Raw genomic sequence first — 20,814 nt, forward strand, 5'->3', positions numbered from 1 at the left:
TCAGCATCTGTAACATTGATGTGTAACTGGAAAGCGGACACAACTGCGTTAGTGAGCTCAGGCCCTCAGGGAGTGGTTTCTACGAATAAAGAAGATTTATCAAGCAGAGGAATCTATACTACTGGCTTTGAGACAGAAATGAGAAATACCGAGCGGTTTGGTATACTTGGCTGGAGTTCAAGAACACAGATGAGTAAGATGTGTGTGAATGAGAACACTCTAGGCATCCGATTAACCTTTACACCTAATATATATTTCTGAGAAGCGTGTATATAAGGAAAGCAACCCCCAATGTTTTATTTATCATATCTCTTTTTTAATTTACATGTTTTTATTATTTCTTTAGTTTTCTCAGTCTTAATATTTCCACCTGAGCTTTTTGCTGAAGGTTAAATAAAAATTATATATATATATATATATATATATATATATATATATATATATATAGTGATCGAATCTGCAGGAAATTGAGTGAGAAAATCGATGTATGCATGGGCACCTTAAGACTAATTAAGTACAGAGATTACATTTTAAATTAGATCTTATGTAGCAGTGTTAACCTGGATTTGAATTCCATTTGATTTTCATTTGCTTTGTTCTCCACTTTACCAAACACAGCCTATGATATTTTTATTGTTTGTAATAAATTCACTGAGCTGCTGGAATCAAATACTATTCAAATGCAAATTAAATACTTATTCAAGCACAATAAAGTGTGTGTTTAAGTATGTCTACATATGTATAACCTTTAACTGCTGTAAAAGTGGAGCTTTGGTCAATCGTTTTAAAGGGAAGGTCCAAGCAAAATAAAAAAATGAGTTTCACTTACCTGGGGCTTCTACCAGCCCCATGCAGCCATCCTGCGCCCTCGTAGTCACTAACTGCTGCTCCAGTCCCCCACTGGCAGCTTGCCGACCTCGGAGGTCGGCGGGCCGCATTGCGTACATTTTTACGCATTCCCACCAGTGCAGGAACATTAACACATACGTTTTTACGCATTACTGGTTCAATGCGTAAAAATGTACGCATTGAACCAGTAACGCGTAAAAGTGTGTGTGTTAATGTTCTTGCACTAGCGGGAATGCGTAAAAACGTACGCAATGCGGTCCGCCGACCTCCGAGGTCGGAAAGCTGCCAGAGGGGGACTGGAGCAGCAGTGAGTGACTACGAGGGCACAGGATGGCTGCATGGGGCTGGGAGAAGCCCCAGGTAAGTGAAACTCATTTTTTTATTTTGCTTGAACCTTCCCTTTAACCTTTGTATAGAGAAGGAAAGGGTTAGAATAGTTTTTCTTTGTTGTCGTTGTGGCTGGAAAGTGATAAGAGTTGTGCCTCTGACACAGGAGACCAGGATTTGGATCTCCTGTTCAGGAAGCCAACACCTATTCAGTAAGGATACCTTGGGCAAGACTTTATAAAGCTGCTACTGACTACTGAGTGTGCCCTAGTGGCTGCAGCTCTGGCGCTTTAAGTCTGCCAGGATAAAAGCACAATATAAATCTTCAGTGCCTTGTCTGTGTGATTTCTTGTCCTCACTAAGCCTAAAGGTGCTCATGCATGTTTATATTACCACCCAATGAGGGAAACAAATCAATTCCTCTCTGATCTGAATCTGATCAGAGAGGGATTGAACCACCCCATACACTACCCACTACCCTTAAATCCCTGGATCTACAGTATGTTTTTGGACATTCTCAGAAGGGCATGTACAAAAAAATGTTAACCTAAATATTAACAGCTCCTCCACTTGCTATAGCAAAAGAAGGGTCAACACTGCAAATACTGACTATTTGCATAAATCTCATGTAATTGTCAATAAAAGCCTTTGAAATGTATGAAGTGCTTATAATTATATTTCAGTACATCACATAAACAACTGAAACAAAGATCTAAAGCAGTGTAGCCACTAACTTTGTGAAAACTGACATTTTTGACAGTCTCAAAAAATTTGGCCCGGCCTGTAAACAGTCTGCACTGTCACACACTTTTGTTTGCTTATAGAATTGCAGGAATTAACGCACTGATTATTTGTCCTGTGCTTAGTATCACTTTTATATCCAAGACCACAGCTTATACTGCTGCAGGAGAACATCAGTCTTGCATGCTTGCTACACATTATCTCTGGTGTTACTGTTTGTGATATTGTAAATCTGTCCAACCGACATCACAAAAACATAATTGGAACTGCTGAATTACCCACTGCATTTAGCCCAAAAAATGATTGAAGTGTTAATATTTGTGTGTGCGGGCCAGATTTACAGCTCAGGAGCCTATAGACACAGAAGCTGTCCTAAACCCCGCCCTCAGTGCAGGCCACATCCCCAAGTCCTACTCCCTTTTCTTATCAAATAAACCATGCAAGGTAATGCAAATATTACCAAAGACAAGTAAATAAATAAATAAGACAAGTAGAGAATATCAACAGTATACAGATATTACCAATGACAGGCAGAATCTGCCGTCCATCCCGCGGCTCTTCCCCCTGATGACGTACGGCTCATTGAGCCAGTGTGAGCCGCTGTGTAATAATTCATTTCCCGAGGAGCGGCTTATTACACAGCAGTTCAACAAGCCGTACGTCATCAGGGGGAAAAGCCACGGGATGGACGGCAGAGCAGCTCATTAGCTCGTCATCTCTGTCAGACACTCAGTGAAAGGATGAGGGAGAGAGCGGCTCATTGCACAGCAGAGTCTGCGCTGACAGCTGTCTCCCTCAAAGCCTGCTGATGCTTGAGTGCGGGGGCCCATGGCTGTCACATGTCATGATGGGGGAAGGGCAGCAGGTGAGCTGTACAGTAACGTTTTTGGCAGTTGATAAAAGCAGGGCTAAACCATCTATTTTTTTTCCCCCAAAAACCTGACAAGGCTCTTCCTGCTGTGACTGCTGGTTACAAAAGTCTGTCAACGTTATGTCAGGCACTGACGGCCACAGATTACAGTGATCTATGTAAAATTAAAAGGCCATCACAAAAAAAAGACACAGGAAGGCTTCTATATACAGTACTTATTATATCTACTGTGAGATGGCTGAAAAGAAAATGATTTGCGGTAGTGGTCCTTTAATGTGGATTTCCTCTGGGCACTCTAATTTTCTTTCAGATCCCAAAAAGCATATAGATAAATTAACTGGTTCTCCCCAAAATTGACCTTAGTTTGCAATAAGTATTAGACTATGTATGTGGTAGGGATCAATGAGCTTCTATGCGGGGCAGACAGTGTGGCATGACTACATATACTACAATGCTTTCAGCACTATATAAGTAGACCATAATAATAATACTCATCCATGCATTAGAATGTGTAACCATGCACTAAAGGCTCAGTCACACTTTGTGCTGTCAGCTTTGACGTACTGCTTGATTCACTAAACCGTGATAACTCAAATATCACACCTAATCAAAGATATCACACCTTATGAAAAGATATCACACCTTATGAAAAGATATCACACCTCATCAAAGTTAACAAGCCTTATCAAAGTTAACACACCTTAGCATAGTAGCATAGCGAGCGCTATGAACCCGCAGGGGCTCAGGGCAGGACAAGTGCCATTGCCAATCAGCAGGCATAAGTTTGTAGCGTTCACTATGCTACTCCAAAAAGGCGTGTTAACTTTGATAAGGTGTGATATCTTTGATAAGGTGTGATATCTTTTTATAAGGTGTGATATCTCTGATAAGGTGTGATCTTTGATAAGGTGTGATCTTTGAGTTATCACGGTTTAGTGAATCAAGCCCCATGTGCGATCCTTAGTGGTAACATGAAAGTGCCTAGACTTTCATGTTACCACTCACAGTACAGCTGTGCATTCCTGCGTGTTGCTATGTAATGCATTTCGAACATTTTAATCCATGCCGCACATGGTTTCCTGGAGGGTTCTATTGTGTTGTGGCCACTGATGTCTGCACATTAGAGCACCATGCTGCATATTCCGTCCGTTGTGAATACAAGCATGGAATTGCATTACTGAGGGACAGAGGACTTGATTCAGTAAACCGTGATAACTCTTATCACGGCTGTTTTCATGCGCATTTTCGCGTTTGCGCACAATTGCAAATTTGCACGTGCAATTGCACATTTGCATGCGGAAATTCCCGATCGTGCGCAAACACGAAAATGCGCGCAAAAGCGGCCATGATATGAGAAATCACGGTTTAGTGAATCAAGCTCCGACAGTGTGACATGACTATGCATACTGTACAGTGCTTTCAGCGCTATATAAATAGATAATAATAATACTCATGCATGCATGAGGGTGTCGAACCATGCACTAAGGGCTCGTTCACACTTTGTGCTGCACTGTCAGCTTTGATGCACTGCACACGGTTTGTGATCCGCAATGTTACCTTTCGCAGTACAGCTGTGCGTTCCTGCTTGTTGCGATGTAATGCATCCTGGAACATTTTATCACATGCAGTTTCCTGTTGGGTTCGGTTGTGTTGTAGCTGCTGATGTCTGCACAATTACACACCACACCGCGTATTCCATCCGTTGTGAATGCATGCATGAAATTGCACTACTGCATGTATTCCTTAGTGTGACCCTAACTGATTCACAGGGTGCCATCTTTTTTCAAATATTAATGAATCAACCCTATTGTGTTCTGTGCTTCATCATTTACATTCTGTGCAGCTTTAAAAGGTAGCAAAACCGAAAATAAGTCAGTGGATGCCGTGAATTCTAACTTTTATTATAATTGCCTGTCTCCACTATTACTCTTGATCACTTGTAACTAAACCAGGTTATGTGCATTAACATATTTATTGCTTTTCACATAATTTCACATGCCGTCCAAGTGTATAACCTCTAAAAACACATTTCTTTGCAACAATACTGATCATCTAACTGAAGGCTTTCATTTACTGGTAGCTTCACAGTACCCAAGTTATACTCTACATGAAAACCTTCAAAGACAGATTGTTCTGCAAAAAAAACCTATTTATTAGTTTATTTTAAAGCAGACCTGAACTCGGAACTTCATTTTTTGCTGTAAAATATAAGCAACAGCATAATAACCTTCAGGGACTTTTGACATTGAGGCGGTGCAGTATTTTTACCGCACCCCCACCGTGCAATGAAAGTCTATGGAGACTTGCATACTGGGACGTTACGGCGCGATAGAAGTGACGTTTTTACCGCATCCCCGACGCAGTTCAAGAATTACATTAACGCTGAAGTGCTTTGTCAAGTTGCGTCGATCTGCGTCGGCCTGGAAAACACGTTAGTCTATGGCGACACCTGCATTTGTAAAAATTCCCCGGCGCGATGTAGCGGCACACATGCTCGGAAGTGTATTCTAACAATATGCTTCCGTGCACTTCCACATACCCGAAGCAGGAAGTGGGGGGAAACGCGTGTCACTTCCTGCTTGGCTGGTGGCCAGACAGGGAGGCGCAATAGCACAGTGTTCCCTGAAGGCCTATTTTTGACGGTGTGATGCGGTATGATGTGAAACCAGCCTCAGAGAAAAACATTCATTTGTTACAGCTGATTTAAATCCTGAAATGAATCTACAGTTTGTCTACTTTGTGATTCATTGAAGCAGACATGTTAACATCCTGTGTCTCTGCCATCGCATTCAGGAGACACAATTTAGGAATCACATTACAGGAATCGAATTACAACTTGTGCTTAGTCACAGATGAGGGAGAATTATACAGGCTTAACTTTTTAAATACATACAGGGTGCATTTCACTTTGCTTTACTTCTGTCCTGTGCAAGAGTTCAGGTCCACTTTAACAATGCATTACAAACATGATTTTAGCAAATTGTCAAACAAGAACTCCACACCAAGCTGCCAATACTGAAGCAGCAGACAAACTGAATAATTTATATTACAAATAATGGATTCTTTTCAAAAGTTTACCTAACAATATAAAATAGCAAGAGCGCTTTTAATGTAATGAATTTTTAAGAAGTGTTGCTTTGGAACTATACTGATATCAAGATACTTAAGCTCTATTATTCCCACAACACCCAATGTGATCATTTACATTGAGGCGGCAAAGAACGTTTTCAATAATAATATAAATTTAATTTGAGATATTTTGATAGTAAGAGCCAATATATTGTGATTTTCCTTGACAGGTTAAAGGCCTTTTGTTATTGCTGGAATAATTAAATTGTAAGTTTAGTGAATTATAAAATAAAAAGTACACCTCCTTGCCACTGGGAGTAATTTGCCCTACAGAAACGAGTTAAAACATTTAAATGAAATTGTTAATCAGGGACTGTTTACTGCTGCACCTGTTCCTGTTTGCCGCATTAAACCGTTTAATCAGTGACACCATGCGCAGATCTAACTAGTTGATAGCCATTAATATAGCAAAAGACTACTTAAAGACATTGCACATCTGTTACAATTGGTTTGTCTACAGCAAAGGCATAAAGCATAATTACTAAAGGCAAGTCTTTAGATAAAATACATATTTTCCACCTTCAGATTTTCTTTGAAAAATCCAGCTGCAACTAAAATTTCTGTTATTAACATATTACCTGAGCTCATTGGTGAAATCTGTTGGTCACACGGACGATAGGTGAGGGGCCACACTAAAATCATCAAGGTTCTGAGCTTCACGTCAAAACAATAAGGCCTCTTTGACATGGGCAGCCGTATGTGGTGAATTCACTGCCTGTCAGCTGCTACTGTGCACTGTCTAGGTACATTCTAGCAGTCGGAAAAGTGGCCACTATAGTGTGTCCCAGTTGAGCGTGGCTACGGCCATGCTTAGATTTGATATTATGCATTTTCATTCCCTAGTAATTGCACTGTGTGTCAAACGATTACAATCGTGAGGCTGCAAACACCGTCATTTGGCTGCATGAAACTGCTTTTGTGCCTGGCAGATGAGAAGATGCACCAAGGCAAGATTTGTACTTTTCACCACCCAAGGTTCATTTCATTAACTGCCCTTAGCCCCTCCCCCCATTAACCCCTTTTAAAGTGGACCTGAACTCGGAACATCCTCTTGTTCTAAAAGATACACAACAGCATAATTACCTTTAAAGAAAAACATTTCTTTGTTACAGCTGATTCATGGAAGCAGACATAATGTGCTTTCAAATGTGCTTATCTTCCTTATCTGCTACGGTAGTCATGTGACACAGGACAGAAATGAAATTACAACTTGTGATTAGACACAAATGCTGGGGAATTAAACAGACTAAACTCTCTAAATACATACAAGGTGCATTTCTCTAGGTTTTCCTTCTGTCCTGTGCAAGAGTTCAGGTCCACTTTAAGGAATAGTTAGTGCTACACAAAATGAAGTTAAGCAGAAGGACTGCTGCATAACTAGTATGCTCTTGCCTCCCTGTGCAAAGGAGACAGTGGAGCTGCTATTCTAAAGATACCTTCACTTTACTCCACATCCTCTTCCTTCAGTAACAAAGGTCTGCTCTGCTCTCCATCACTCCCCACTTACATGATGCTGAGGAGAGTTCAGCCTTACATGTGAGAGAGAGGCCTTACAGACAAACATTTTTCCAAACAGGACAAAGACAGCAATAAAAAGCAGGAAGTTGAGAAAGATGTTATAATTCTTCCTCACATTATCTGACCAATGGGCTAAGTAAACACATGTTCAATTTTTCCCCAATTATGAAAATAAATGATTGAAAACTATTCCTTGGTCTTTAAATCAAGATTTTGACAATATACCCTACACCATTCAATTTTCTTAACAAATGATCAGAAAAATCTGCCAATCCCGATCAACTTAAAATGGATAATTTCTCAATCAAGAGGAAAAAAATATAGATTTCTTTTTCTGCACAATGAAATGTTTTTATCAAATTGCTGTAAAATTGGATTATTTTATAATACTGTGTGGGGCCACCTTGTTGAGGAACTAGTTAAAACCACCTTTCTCTTCCTTTTGCCCCAAGCAGCACACATGAGCAAATTAACCTCTATTACAATGAATTGTTTTGTATGAGGCTAGGACGCTAAAACGAACTGAATTTTATGCACCAATGTTAGTTAATGGGCCGCATAAAAAAATGCATGGGATGCGTTTGTACTTTGGCGTTTTTAACGCTAGTTTTGTTACATATTATGCATGAACGCATCAAAAACGCACATAATGAAAGTCAATGGAAACAAAATGTATTGTATTTAGTATGCTTTTTTGATGCTTTTTGATGCTTTTTTTTTCCAAATAACTATTTCTGCTGTATTTTCGCTTCCTGTTGTCTTCCTAGTGATTTGCATAAATGCAAATATAAAAACGCATCCAAAATGCATATGCATTTTATATATGCGAACCCCAAAAGCATTAAAACGCATGCAAAAAGCTTGAAAAGCGCATCTTCATTAAAAAACACAAACACAGCAAAAAGGCACAAAATTGCACAAAAAACGCACACTACATTGACATAAAACATGACTTAAAATGCAGCCTTTCACGTTATGTTATGTGTGCACCCAGCCTGAGGGCAATATCTGACTGAGGTCAGCTCCAGCACAGAGAGGTAGTGCACAACAATCAGTGCAATAAGAATCCACACACAGATTTACATCAGGAAATGTTTCTTTCTACTTTGATTTAATAATAATAATAATAATAATAATAATAATAATAATAATAATAATAATAATAATAATAATAATTATGGTATTATTATTATTATTATTATTATTATTATTATTATTATTATTATTATTATTATTATTATTATGCATTGGAAGTTATAATTTCAACACTTTTGAATGATCAAAAGTAATTTGTTAATTTTTATTTCCTATTTACAGAAATCTGTTATGAGCAACCCTTTCACTTTTTATCTGAGTTTGAAACAGTAATCAAATGAAATAGCAAGCAAGAGGAAACAAATTATTTGTTTTTTAAATCCACACACAATTGCAAGTCAAGCCTTTACTCACACTGGCTTTAGTTCTACTTTACAATTCCATATCTCTGCATAATGCGAAACATTCTTGAGATATGTGCAGATGATAAATAAATTCTCATAAACGGTACTCCTGAACTGTAAGATGAATGCTAACACTGTATGGATTCCTACTATAACATAAGGTCAGAGCATCAATCAAACAGCAGTGAGCTGATATCAACTTTTCACTATGGCCCATATCATACAGCTTTCAGAGATGACAGGCAATAAACAAACTGCTTACAGTATAACTGAATCCCTCTGTTACCTTCTATCAACCAAGTACCATGAGTACTGCAGTGCAGAGATAAAATCAGACTAATGACTGCATCATCTGACATCACCATGTGCTACATCTAGGAGAAACCACAGAAAGAGATTGCTATAGAATGAGCTATTTCAGCTTTTCTATGTATTTTCCAGGCACACTGACAGAAAATGGTAGTGACACAATAATCAAAAGAGAGCTACACACAAACTTAAGAGTTAAAATTACTTTTGGGTGCAACCAGCATGTGCTGAGAAAGTATTTATTCCTCTCCTTTGTCATGTTTTTTGTGAATTTTCATCTTGTGTTTGTAACATTCACCCCTTAGGATTTTTCTTTGCACAAACCTGCTTAAAATGTTGACCTTTAATAAAAAGAGTAAACCATTATAAGTTATAATAATAGTAAACATAATAACATCTAGAGACAAGATATTTGCCCACAAAGGATTTCAAGCTCCTAAAACCTGAAAGGTCTGTTTGCAGTGACTTACTCTGGCAGTGGTGACTTATTCTTTGGAAATTGCAAATTTTCATTTTAGCCTGCAAAGGTATTTGTCTAATCTGTAGAATCATTTTCAACATTTCCAAGACAATCAGTTTGACAAATAAGGTTCTGAAAAACAATGTCATACAAATACATGATTGATCTTGAGCTGCAGCATTAACCACTTGCCCTCCCATGGTAGGAGTATCTATGCTCCTAAAAAAACTTAACTTCAGCTCCTGGAGGGTAGATACTTGCATGTGTATTTTTATGCATGGGGAATTGGGAACATGTGTTCCCAAAGCCAATCAAAGTGTCTAATGAATGAATGATCACTACTGCAACCAGTAACAGTGATCATTCATTGTACACAAAACAAACCATCACTTCCTGCTAATTCAGAATGCTGTCATCCAACATGCTGTCATCATCTAACTAGACAGGAGACTGTATGGGGACATCTAGTGGATAAAAAATAATATTAAATAAAAAAACAACAACATTTCCTATACCAAGCCCATTGACCCCTTGTGCCCACTCCTCCACCACCATAAAACACACAAAAAATACCAAAGTGATGGAATTTAAGAGAATACATAAATTGTTACCTAATAGACTCAGCTATTTACACATGTTTGCTATGAGGGAGCATTACTGTTCTTTTTGCAAATAAGGGCTTGTAATTATTTATTGGGGTACAATCAGGGGCGTAACTAGGCCCCACCAGGCCCCCCTGAAGAAATTCTGAGTGGGCCCCGGGGCCCACTCGGGGCCATTTTGGGGGGCTGGAGGGGTCGCAGCATGAGAGAAAAGCCATGGCCACACTCGGCAGGGAGGGGGGACGTTCCCCCTCCCTCACCTTGGGGCTCTCCCCTCTGCCAGGTTTTGGGGCCAGAGTTTTGACAGCTACAGACATCAGACTGTTGGCCAAAATCATCACAAACGACCAGGCATGGGCTGAAATTCGGATTAGGGTGATCCGGATAGTTACTATCCGGATTTCACCCAGTAATGCTGTGCGGGCTGGGCAGGGGGGGGGGGTCAAGCTTACCTATATGACGTCTTCTTCGCTCGTCCCTCGGCGCCTCCCATGATGCATTCCAATTCACCGTCACGTGATTACAAACACTTCCTCCTTCCGGGATGAAGGAGGAACTATTTGTAGTCACGTGACGCCGCGTGGAACGCATCATGGGAGGCGCCGAGGGACGAGCGAAGAAGACGTCAGATAGGTAAGCTTGAACCCCCCCTCGCCCAGCCCGCACAGCATTATTGGGTGAAATCCGGGTAGTAACTATCACCCTAATCCGAATTTCAGCCCATGCCTGCAAATGACTATTTCAATGATGAAATGTCTACTGTCTGTAGTGGGCATTGGAGTTCAGTCACAAAATTTATCTCAATTATTTCATTAGTATGTAAGGACACATTGAATTGGCCCCTTTATTTCAACTGCAAAATTAGATTTCTTTCCACTTTTATCTATCCAAACATCAGATGGGGCTAAAAGAGTATTGTAACATTTCACGTTTTTAATATAGCAATAATAAAATTACATTATTATATATGCTGTACACAAAAATATTCCAATGAAATAGTCTAGTCTATTCTAGCTGTGATATTCATGATGATGAGCAATATCAGTGCAGAAGTTAAGGCTATATTAAAGTTACGGCACAAACGAGGTGAACAGTTCAGGACTCAGGAGCATAGATCAAAGTTTTAAACACTGGTCATATTCAGTGCAGCCATACCGAATATAACAGTATGTTTAGTCCTCTGCCGTATCTGGTAATGAGGATAAAGATTTTATGCATTGATTTTTCACTAAATTATACAACTCATAACTGGGACTTTGATCTCCTTCATGTGCAATTTGAATAAGTAAAGCTTGAAAAACTCACATAATTTGGTGCTGTCATTACAATAGATGCAATCATTTTGGCAGCATGAGATGTCATTCTACAGTTCAGTTAGTACCATTATTTGTAACATTTTTTTTTTGCTGCATCATTTTAATCTATTTTGACATAAAGCACATAATGCACATGCAAAAACAGATGCGCAATTCATTTTTGTGTACCCTTTTTTCATCTCCGTCCAAAATTGGACATCTGCTAGATATGACAACCAATACAAATATTTTCTTTAGATAATGATGCAAATTACAATTCAAGAGACCATAACCACTCTGTTCTAAGCATGACATATTACACAAGGACTGCTGCTTGTAAGCTCAGATTTCACTGTTTCGGTAGCTGTTAGTGGAACAGAGCAATAAAATGAAGGAATGCCTAATATATATATATATATATATATATATATATATATATATATATATATGTATATATATATATATAATTTTTGACCTATAGAATAAATTAACTCTTGCTAAAAATATTACTAATAGAAATCCTATATTGTCCTGAAAAACATAATATACTTATCTTTTCGATTAAGTACAGAATAAAAAGTTATTGCTGTTTCAATAGCGACATAGCTTAAAGGGGAACTTCAGCCTAAACAAACATAATGTCATTAAGTTACATTAGTTATGTTAATTAAAATAGATAGGCAATGTAATCTCTTACCCACCCTGTTTTAAAAGAACAGGCAAATGTTTGTGATTTCATGGGGCAGCCATCTTTTTGGTTGAAAGGATGTGACAGGGAGCATGAGACACAGTTCCAACTGTCCTGTGTCCTGATCATCCCTCCCAGCTGTGGCACTAGGCTTCAAATCTCAAATTAAAAAAAAAACAAAAGACAAAAACAAATGTGCGCCAAAACAGCAGAAAGAGAACAACATCAGAAACCCTATCATGCGTTGCAAAGCATCAGCATCTTTGATGGGGCAGAGCTTAGCTTCTGTGCTGCTAAAAATGAGGCTTGGGTAAGAACAACAAAGTTCTGATGCTGTAAAACTGTTAAAGAAACGGGTCTACATGAAAAGGGCGCCGGTAAAAAAGGGCGCCTGGTGGAGCCCATATATACCAACTTCGGCTACAAAAAAGGCGCCTGGTGTAGCCCATATAAACTTCGGCTACAAAAAAGGCGCCTGGTGTAGCCCATATAAAAACTTCGGCTACAAAAAAAGGCACCTGGTGTAGCCCATATAAAAACTTCGGCTACAAAAAAACTCCGGGATGTGTTAATTACTATTCCCCCTCCAGGCCACCATGGATAGTGGGGGAATGAAATAATTCGGCTTACAGTGCTTGTAGCCCATATAAAAACTTCGGCTACAAAAAAACTCTGGGATGTGTAAATTACTATCCCCCCTCCAGGCCGCCATGGATAGTGGGGGAATTAAATAATTCGGCTTCCAGCACTTGTAGCCCATATAAAAACATAGGCTATAAAAAAAGGCAATAATATGGGCTACAAAGGGGCGCCCTGATGTAGCCGAAAACCTTGTAGCCGAAAAAATATGGGCTACAAAGGGGAGCCCGCTTGTAGCCTATATCAAAACTTGGGTGCCCTTTTCTACTCCTTGTAGCCCATATTTCCAGAAATAACATTGATGTCTATGGCGGCGCCCTTTTCATACAGGCAGCTCGGGCGCCCTTTTCAACCGATACCAAAGAAACACCAAGCCTTTTCAGTGCTGCTGAGTAGAAGTTCACTTTAAGTCTCAAAATTGTCAGGAATGTATGTAAAAACCCAGGAATATGAAGGGGTTAAGTAATATTCTGCAAGAAGAAAAACTTGGTCAGAGACTGAAGGGATATGAGCTAGGTTTAATTCTATGCTTATCTGAAAAGATGCTTGTCTGAAAGGAAAAAAAAATATGCCCCACAGGGATACTCACAGAGGCTTCCCCCAGTCCTTCTTCACTGGGCTGCTCCAGTACTGTGTCCCCCAAAAGATTGGGCTTTGGCAAAAAAAAAACCAAGCCTGATCAAGTCTGTGATACTATGCATGTTCGAGCAATCTGTGCCTGCATAGTACATGGATCAGAAGCCTCAGCAGGTCTGTACTACTGTGCAGGTGCAGTGCCATTGCATGCCTGTGTGGTCTCAGTGCTGGAACGGCCTGGCAGAGGAGGATGGGGGAAGCCTCTAGAGGGCCCAGGGGCTTCCCTCTCCCAAGATAAGTATCTACATTTTTAGAATGCAAACCTCACAGGTTTGTTTCAAAGGCACGTGCATGGGGTCCAAAGTGGAACTAAAAATTATAAAATAATTTTTTAAGATTTTAAAAAACAAAACAGAAAAAAATGGTGTATCCCTCACCTTTTTGACACGATATTAACCATACGATATAGTTTTTGTTGAAGTCGATGAGCATGGTGCCCCACCTTTTGATCAATACCAACCAACATCATCTTTTGCACAAGGAAAGATCTTGCAAAAAGAGGTAGTAAAGCTTGCAAGGCACTCTAAACTTAACCTCACACCTTACCTAGAACCACCATTCTGATGCCTGATCTTTATCTCTCCCCAAGAAGACCACTTTAAACTCTTTTCAGGGACCGAACTGCATTTCAAAAGTGTCAGGCTCCCAATGCACCATCATGTACTTGAAGAAGGTGGTTTTGTTATATCCAGAGAATCACAATGTTTCTGTTTGGATTGTACTGCATCCTAATGCAGCGCTGGTTTCTAATGTTCCTGTGTGAGGTAACCTCCATGTGAGCATCTGGCATCAGTGGCATGTTTTATACATTGCAATGCAGGTCCTGTTTTTAGGACTCTAGGGTAGGGACCACAGCACACCCAGAAAGGGCTCATAACTAAAACTGTTTCCTGATGACAATTTTATGCTTGTGTTTTCAAGCTGAGCAGTGCCAAGCAAACATAGAGCACCAAAGAAATCAGCATCAGCTCTGTGAAGATGGAACTGATAAAACATCACCAACTGGCTCCAGTAAATTATTGATTTCTCATTTATGTATGCATAATTTGCTCAGTTATATGTAATCAAATGCTAAAGTCCTAATTCAAGCAAGCACATTATTGTCAGAGAATGTATGTTCTGAACAGAAAAACACACTAAAAAGCTAAATATGCAGGAGGCTACAATCCCTCATCCTTGCATTAATGTAGAAACAGAACAACATAAACTGTGAAAGTTGCAGTTTAAATGTTGTCTATTTTGTTTAAGCTAAATATCTATCTGTACAATTTTAACCTCTTCAGGACCACAGGCTTTACCCCCCCCCCCTCTTTAAGGCCAAGCTGCAGGGCCGCACAACACGGCACACAAGTGATCCCCCCCCCTTTCTCTGCTCTCTGTGGGTGAGGTCAGATCACCCCCTGAATGTTTGTTTTTTAATGTTTATTTATTTGTTTTTTAATACATGTTCCTGTTTTTTATATTTAGATGTTCCCTCCTCCCTCCCTCCCCCTGCCAGCCAATCCCCGTGATCAGCTGATCACCGCCGAGACTAAGGAGGGGACAGCCATGTGACACGGCTGTCGATCGCAGCGCTGTAACCGGTATTTAGACAGCGGTTTTGCCGTCTAACAGTCTCTGAGTGGCAATCGCTGCTGGGAGACTGAAGGCTCTGCCTACCAAGCAGGAAATGCACGTGCAGCCTGTGTGCAATCTCCTGCAAACTGAAGCCCCAGGACTTTGGGCGTTAGGGAGTCCTGGGGCTGCCATCATGGCCACGCCTGTCGGCGTGACATGGTCGGCAAGCAGTTAACCCAGTACAAAAATAAAATGGCCATGGTTGGAGAGGCTTCAAAGAGGAGTTTGACAGTCAGATAAAGAGAACACCGAGTACATTTTTTGACTAAGGTATTTAAATAAATCTTTGTATAGTTACATTCAGCTAAACCCCAAACTAACCAAGACTAATTATATTAGCAATCATTATGCCAAGTGAATATTAATGATGTATAGCAGAGAACTTGTGGATGAAATAGCTTTCAGGGGCCAAATGTTATTCCATTTTACTACAATTTGCTTCATTTCCTGCTTGGATTAATCTAGAGGGCTGCATGATTGATGAAACCATGTGCCTGCACTTTTAGAAACAGGAAATGGATGCTGAGCAGTTGTATGACCACAGTTTGGTCTCAGGAAGCTGGAGACAGGAGAAGTGTTATGTCTATGTGCAATGACGCAGCTAAGATTTTGGTGGCCCCAAGCAGTCTATATCTTGAGGCCCCCATCCATGAAGGCGAAAAAATGGGCAGCCCCACCACAAAACAAATCGGTAAAAATGGGTGTGACCAAAACATGATGTGGGAGGAGCCAAATACTCAGAGTTTCTTGGCTAAATTTCACCCAGGGCGAGGGCATAAAATGCACCCCCCCCCCACTTGGAAACAGGTATAGGTGCCCCAGTATAGGTAGCCGATATAGTTGCCCCCAGTATAGGTTAGATAGGTGGGTGTTCGCAGTATAGGTTAGATAGGTAGGCGCCCGCAGTACAGGCTAGATAGGAAAGTGCCCACAGTATAGGCTAGCTAGGTAGATTCCCACAGTATAAGTTAGATAGGTAGGTGCCTGCAGTATAGGTTAGATAGGTAGGTGCCAGCAGTATAGGCTAGATAGGTAGGTGCCCCCAATATAGGTTAGATAGGTAGGTACCCCTCAGTATAGGTTAGATAGGTAGATGCCTCCAGTATAGATTAGGTATGTAGGTGCACACAGTATAGGTTAGATAGGTAGGTACCCCTCAGTATAGGTTAGATAGGTAGATGCCTCCAGTATAGATTAGGTAGGTAGGTGCACACAGTATAGGTTAGATAGGTAGATGCCCCTCAGTATAGGTTAGATAGGTAGATGCCCCCACTATAGATTAGATAGGTAAGTACCCCTCAGTATAGATTAGATAGGTAGATGCCCCCAGTATAGATTAGGTAGGTAGGTAACCCTCAGTATAGGTTAGATAGGCAGATGCCCCCAGTATAGATTAGATAGGTAGGTACCCCTCAGTGAAGGTTAGGTAGATGCATGCCCCCAGTATAGGTTACATAAGTGGGTGTCTCCAGCATAGGGCGGGGGGAGCGGGCAGAGCAAAGTTTAAACTAACCTGGCTTCCTCAATCCTGCAGACAGTTTCTATCTTCTTCCTGTCACGGCATGCGGCGTCTGTCGCGGCGTGCTGCATCTGTCGCATCGGTGAAAGCTCCCCCTGTGATGACATGCAGATACGTCATCACAGAGGGCACTGTTACCATGCCAACAGACACGCCTGGACAGGAAAAAGGTAGAAGCTCTGTGCAGGATTGAGGCAGGTGAGTTTAAACTTTGCTATGCCCGCTCCCCCGGCCCCCGCTGCTGCATCCACCCTCCTGCCACTCCGCCACCAGCAGCAGGGCTGCGTGTGAGGCCCCAATCAGGGGCATGGCTCGTCTGTATGCTGGCGCGCCCCTGTCCATGGGGATAAGTATAGAGTCACAGGCGAACACAACTACAGAATGGGTTTTTACATTTCCAAAGTTAATGGTTATGTCTTACACCAATCAACAGGAGTGGTTTGACAACTTGCCTTTGTGATTAGTTGAGCTTAAAAAAAAAAACAGCACAGAGTTATTTGGGTAAGATTGTGGATATTTTGTTAATCTTGAAATTCCACTGTAACCACTTAAGGACCGGGGCTGGTCTGTGTGATCTGCACTGCGTGGGCTCTCCAGCCCGCAGCGCAGATCGTGAGCAAGGCAGGGTGATCAGACTTCCCCCCTTTTCTTCCCCACTAGGGGGATGACCTGCTGGGAGGGTCTGATCGCCGCCGCTACGTGTGGCCGAGCGTGGGGGGGGGGTTCTTCAAAGCCCCCCTCCGCAGCTTTTTTGGCGCTCCCTCCTTCCCCTTACCTCCCTCTCCCTCGTTATGCTGTGCAGGACCGATATCCATCCTGCGCAATGTAGGATAGGCTTCAGCCTATCAAATGACTGCGATCCCCGGCCAATCAGAGGCCGGGGATCTCCGATCTGCCTTACGACGCTGCTGCGCAGCAGCGCCGTATTGATGTAAACAGCGGGGATTTCGTCCCCGCGTGTTTATATTAGGCGTGCGAGCCGCCAATCGGCGGCTCGCACACTGTTCACGGAGACAGTCTCCGTGAACTGACATGGAAAGGCCGCTCAAACGAGCGGCCGTTTCCATGTAATAACCACTTAAATCCGCCGACGCCTGTCGGCGTTAGGCGGTCCTTAAGTGGTTAAAGAAAGCTATACAAAAATGCATCAGCAGATTTAGTGAGTGATAAAACAAACTTTTGTTCCACAGATAGGTCAGTCCCTTATTTGCCAAGATCAGATGTGCCAGATATTTTAGATATACACACACACACACGCACGCACGCACGCACACACACACAGCTTTGATTCATAGTAAACCGTAGTTGCTCTCAAGCAATATTTAGCTAACCAAAGCCAGAACTGGAATATCAGCAGCAGGAAATGCCCTTTCCTTTAGAACTTAGATTACATACAAAATACAGAATTGGTACAAAATACAGAATTGGTACAGATACAGTATTCAGTATTGGTAATTACACTGACAAAAGTAACATGCATAACGAATTCCAAGACACAAAAGGGTGAGAGGGTTCTGCTCTTGCAAGCTTACAATTTAAAGGAATGGGGGAAACTATTCCTTTATGTTCCGTAACAATTATAACTATTCTATAATAATCCCACCTCAAAGCAAACATTGCATTATGCAAATGGAGGATGGCTCAAATTAGAGCATATGCTAGTCAGAAAATGTGAGTTTTGAGTAAGCATTTGCAGATATCAAAGGTTGGAGAGTGATGATGAATGTGTTGTGGAAGGGCACTCCAGAGTTGGAGTGAAACACATGCACAATCTTGTATACTTGAATGCGAGGAGATCATTGTAGAGGTGGACAAAAGAAGGTCATGTGCAGATCTGAGATTGTGATTGGGTTGGTATCTGGAAACTACAGGGGAGAGAGATTGTGGAGAGCTTTGTAAATTAGGGTTAAGAGTTTGAACTGAAACATCTGATTAATTGGTAGTCAATGAAGAGCTTGGAGGAGAGGAGAAGCAGAGGAAGGGTGAGGAGAAAGATGAATGAGTTGAGCAGCCAAGTTCAGTACAGATTGGAGCAGTGTTAGTTGGTAGTCCATAAAATGGTATGTAGCAATAGTCCAGATGTACAATAGTCCAGATGAGATAATATAAGAGCATGTATTATCATTTTATTAGTGTCCTGACTGAGAAAAGGTCAGATGGGAGGTATGTTTTTCAGTTGGAAATGACAGGAGCTGGTCAGGGAGTGAATGTGAAGAACAAAAGAGAGAGAGGAGTCAAATATTACTCCTAATCACAATGCTTTGGGAACTGAAGTATTGAGGGTGTTCTTGACATGTATTATTATATCAGGCAGAAAAGTGGACAGAGACTGTGGAAAAAATGATTAGTTTAGTTTTACACGTCAAAGGAGGGAGTTCAGGTCTGAGGCCGAGAGGTACACTTGTGTATCATCTGCATATAGGTGGTATTTGAAACCCAAACGAGTTGATTAATTTACCAAAGCCATGCATGTAGATGGAAAAGAGGAAGTGGCCACGGACAGAGCCTCAATGCCTTGTCTGTGAAAGAGCGCCTAGTCATCAAACCCTGGCTGGTTTTGTTTTAATTAAAAGAACAGAAGATGCATCATTTCAGTAACTTTATTTAACATGTGAGAACCAATATGGTTTTGTTATTGTGTTTTTACATCTCGAAACATCTGTTTCATACAATAGATAAAGTTTCAAAAAAGGCTCAACATATTTCATGCACTTCAGCAAAAGGTGGCGTCAGTAATAGGCCCACCACAGAATTATGATGAAAGCTCTGATAAAGTGATCTTATGTTTTGAGTATTTGAAATGGAACGTGAACTTGTATCTTTTGTAGCTCACTTGGAGTTTTGTATTCATTTCAAATGTGTAACAAAAGCAGTATTTATATTGAAGGAAATACTGTTTTGGAGATACTTGATGGAATTTACTTGCAAGGGAAATGGTTTCAAGCTTCCCACAGAAGCCAAAAGTGGTGGGGGTGATGCAGCACCCTATAGGAAAAGACACAGGAGACAAAACGGGAGCCCAGTAGTGCAATATGTATGATACCACAATTTGAAAAGAAAAAGAGTAAAAAGCACTACTCACAAAGGAGGGTTGCTGGGGGCAACCAACCACAGGAAGCAGGTGGAGACAATAAACCCGACTCCACTCGGGGTGGTCCTAGCCAGGACCGGACAGTAGGTCGCTCTCTTATTGAAAAAAGGTTGGGACAGCCACTGTGGAACCCCACAAGTGGTGTGACACCGCCCCTCAAGCAGGATCTGTTCGGGGGTAAACTTAGCACAATAAAGGAAAGAGGCGCCCTGGGATATTAAAAGCGTTTAAAAACAGCTAAAAACAATCGATGTTATGAGGTAGCTTACCTCAATGACGAAATCTCTGTAATGATTACAAAAGATTTTTATTAGCACAAGCGGCAACGCGTTTCACGGGTCACAGCCCGCTTCATCAGGCCAATTGCAGTGCCTATAACAGCAACAAAAGACTCCTTAATATAACTATGCATTGGAAATCATACCATTACAATCGTAGAAATTTCATATTGAATCAGATCAGATTTGGATCTATCACATATTTACAGATCTATTTATACATATATATATATATATATATATATATATATACATACAATCATGCGCATAGGCATAGCAGCTTGATATTTATATATATATATAGAGATGAAATATCAAGCTGCTATGCCTATGCGCATGATTGTATGTATATATATATATATATGTATAAATAGATCTGTAAATATGTGATAGATCCAAATCTGATCTGATTTAATATGAAATTTCTACGATTGTAATGGTATGATTTCCAATGCATAGTTATATTAAGGAGTCTTTTGTTGCTGTTATAGGCACTGCAATTGGCCTGATGAAGCGGGCTGTGACCCGTGAAACGCGTTGCCGCTTGTGCTAATAAAAATCTTTTGTAATCATTACAGAGATTTCGTCATTGAGGTAAGCTACCTCATAACATCGATTGTTTTTAGCTGTTTTTAAACGCTTTTAATATCCCAGGGCGCCTCTTTCCTTTATTGTTCCCACAGAAGCCAAACTTCAACCCCAACCTAGCATAAAGTATGTAAATCAGAGGAACTAATGCTGTCCTCCAGGTTAAGTATAATGTGAATTAAGACATTATGTTATTCATAATGCAGTGAAGTGCTTTT

At 40.8% G+C, this 20,814-nt stretch overlaps 1 protein-coding gene across 4 annotated transcripts in view; it reads right to left on the reverse strand.

The window, feature by feature from the left end:
• SGCZ (sarcoglycan zeta) overlaps positions 1 to 20,814 on the reverse strand; it is a 1,116,694-nt gene that overhangs the window by 495,346 nt on the left and 600,534 nt on the right. The window contains exon 1 of one of the 4 annotated variants that reach the window (XM_068278613.1): positions 9,161 to 9,226. The exons of the other annotated variants lie outside the window; for them this stretch is intronic. The gene's annotated coding sequence lies outside the window, so the exon portion shown is untranslated. Of the gene's footprint in view, positions 1 to 9,160; positions 9,227 to 20,814 lie in introns of those variants that run through there. 4 annotated transcript variants of the gene reach the window in all.

This window comes from Hyperolius riggenbachi, chromosome 1, assembly GCF_040937935.1.
Source record: "Hyperolius riggenbachi isolate aHypRig1 chromosome 1, aHypRig1.pri, whole genome shotgun sequence".
NCBI lineage: Eukaryota > Metazoa > Chordata > Amphibia > Anura > Hyperoliidae > Hyperolius > Hyperolius riggenbachi.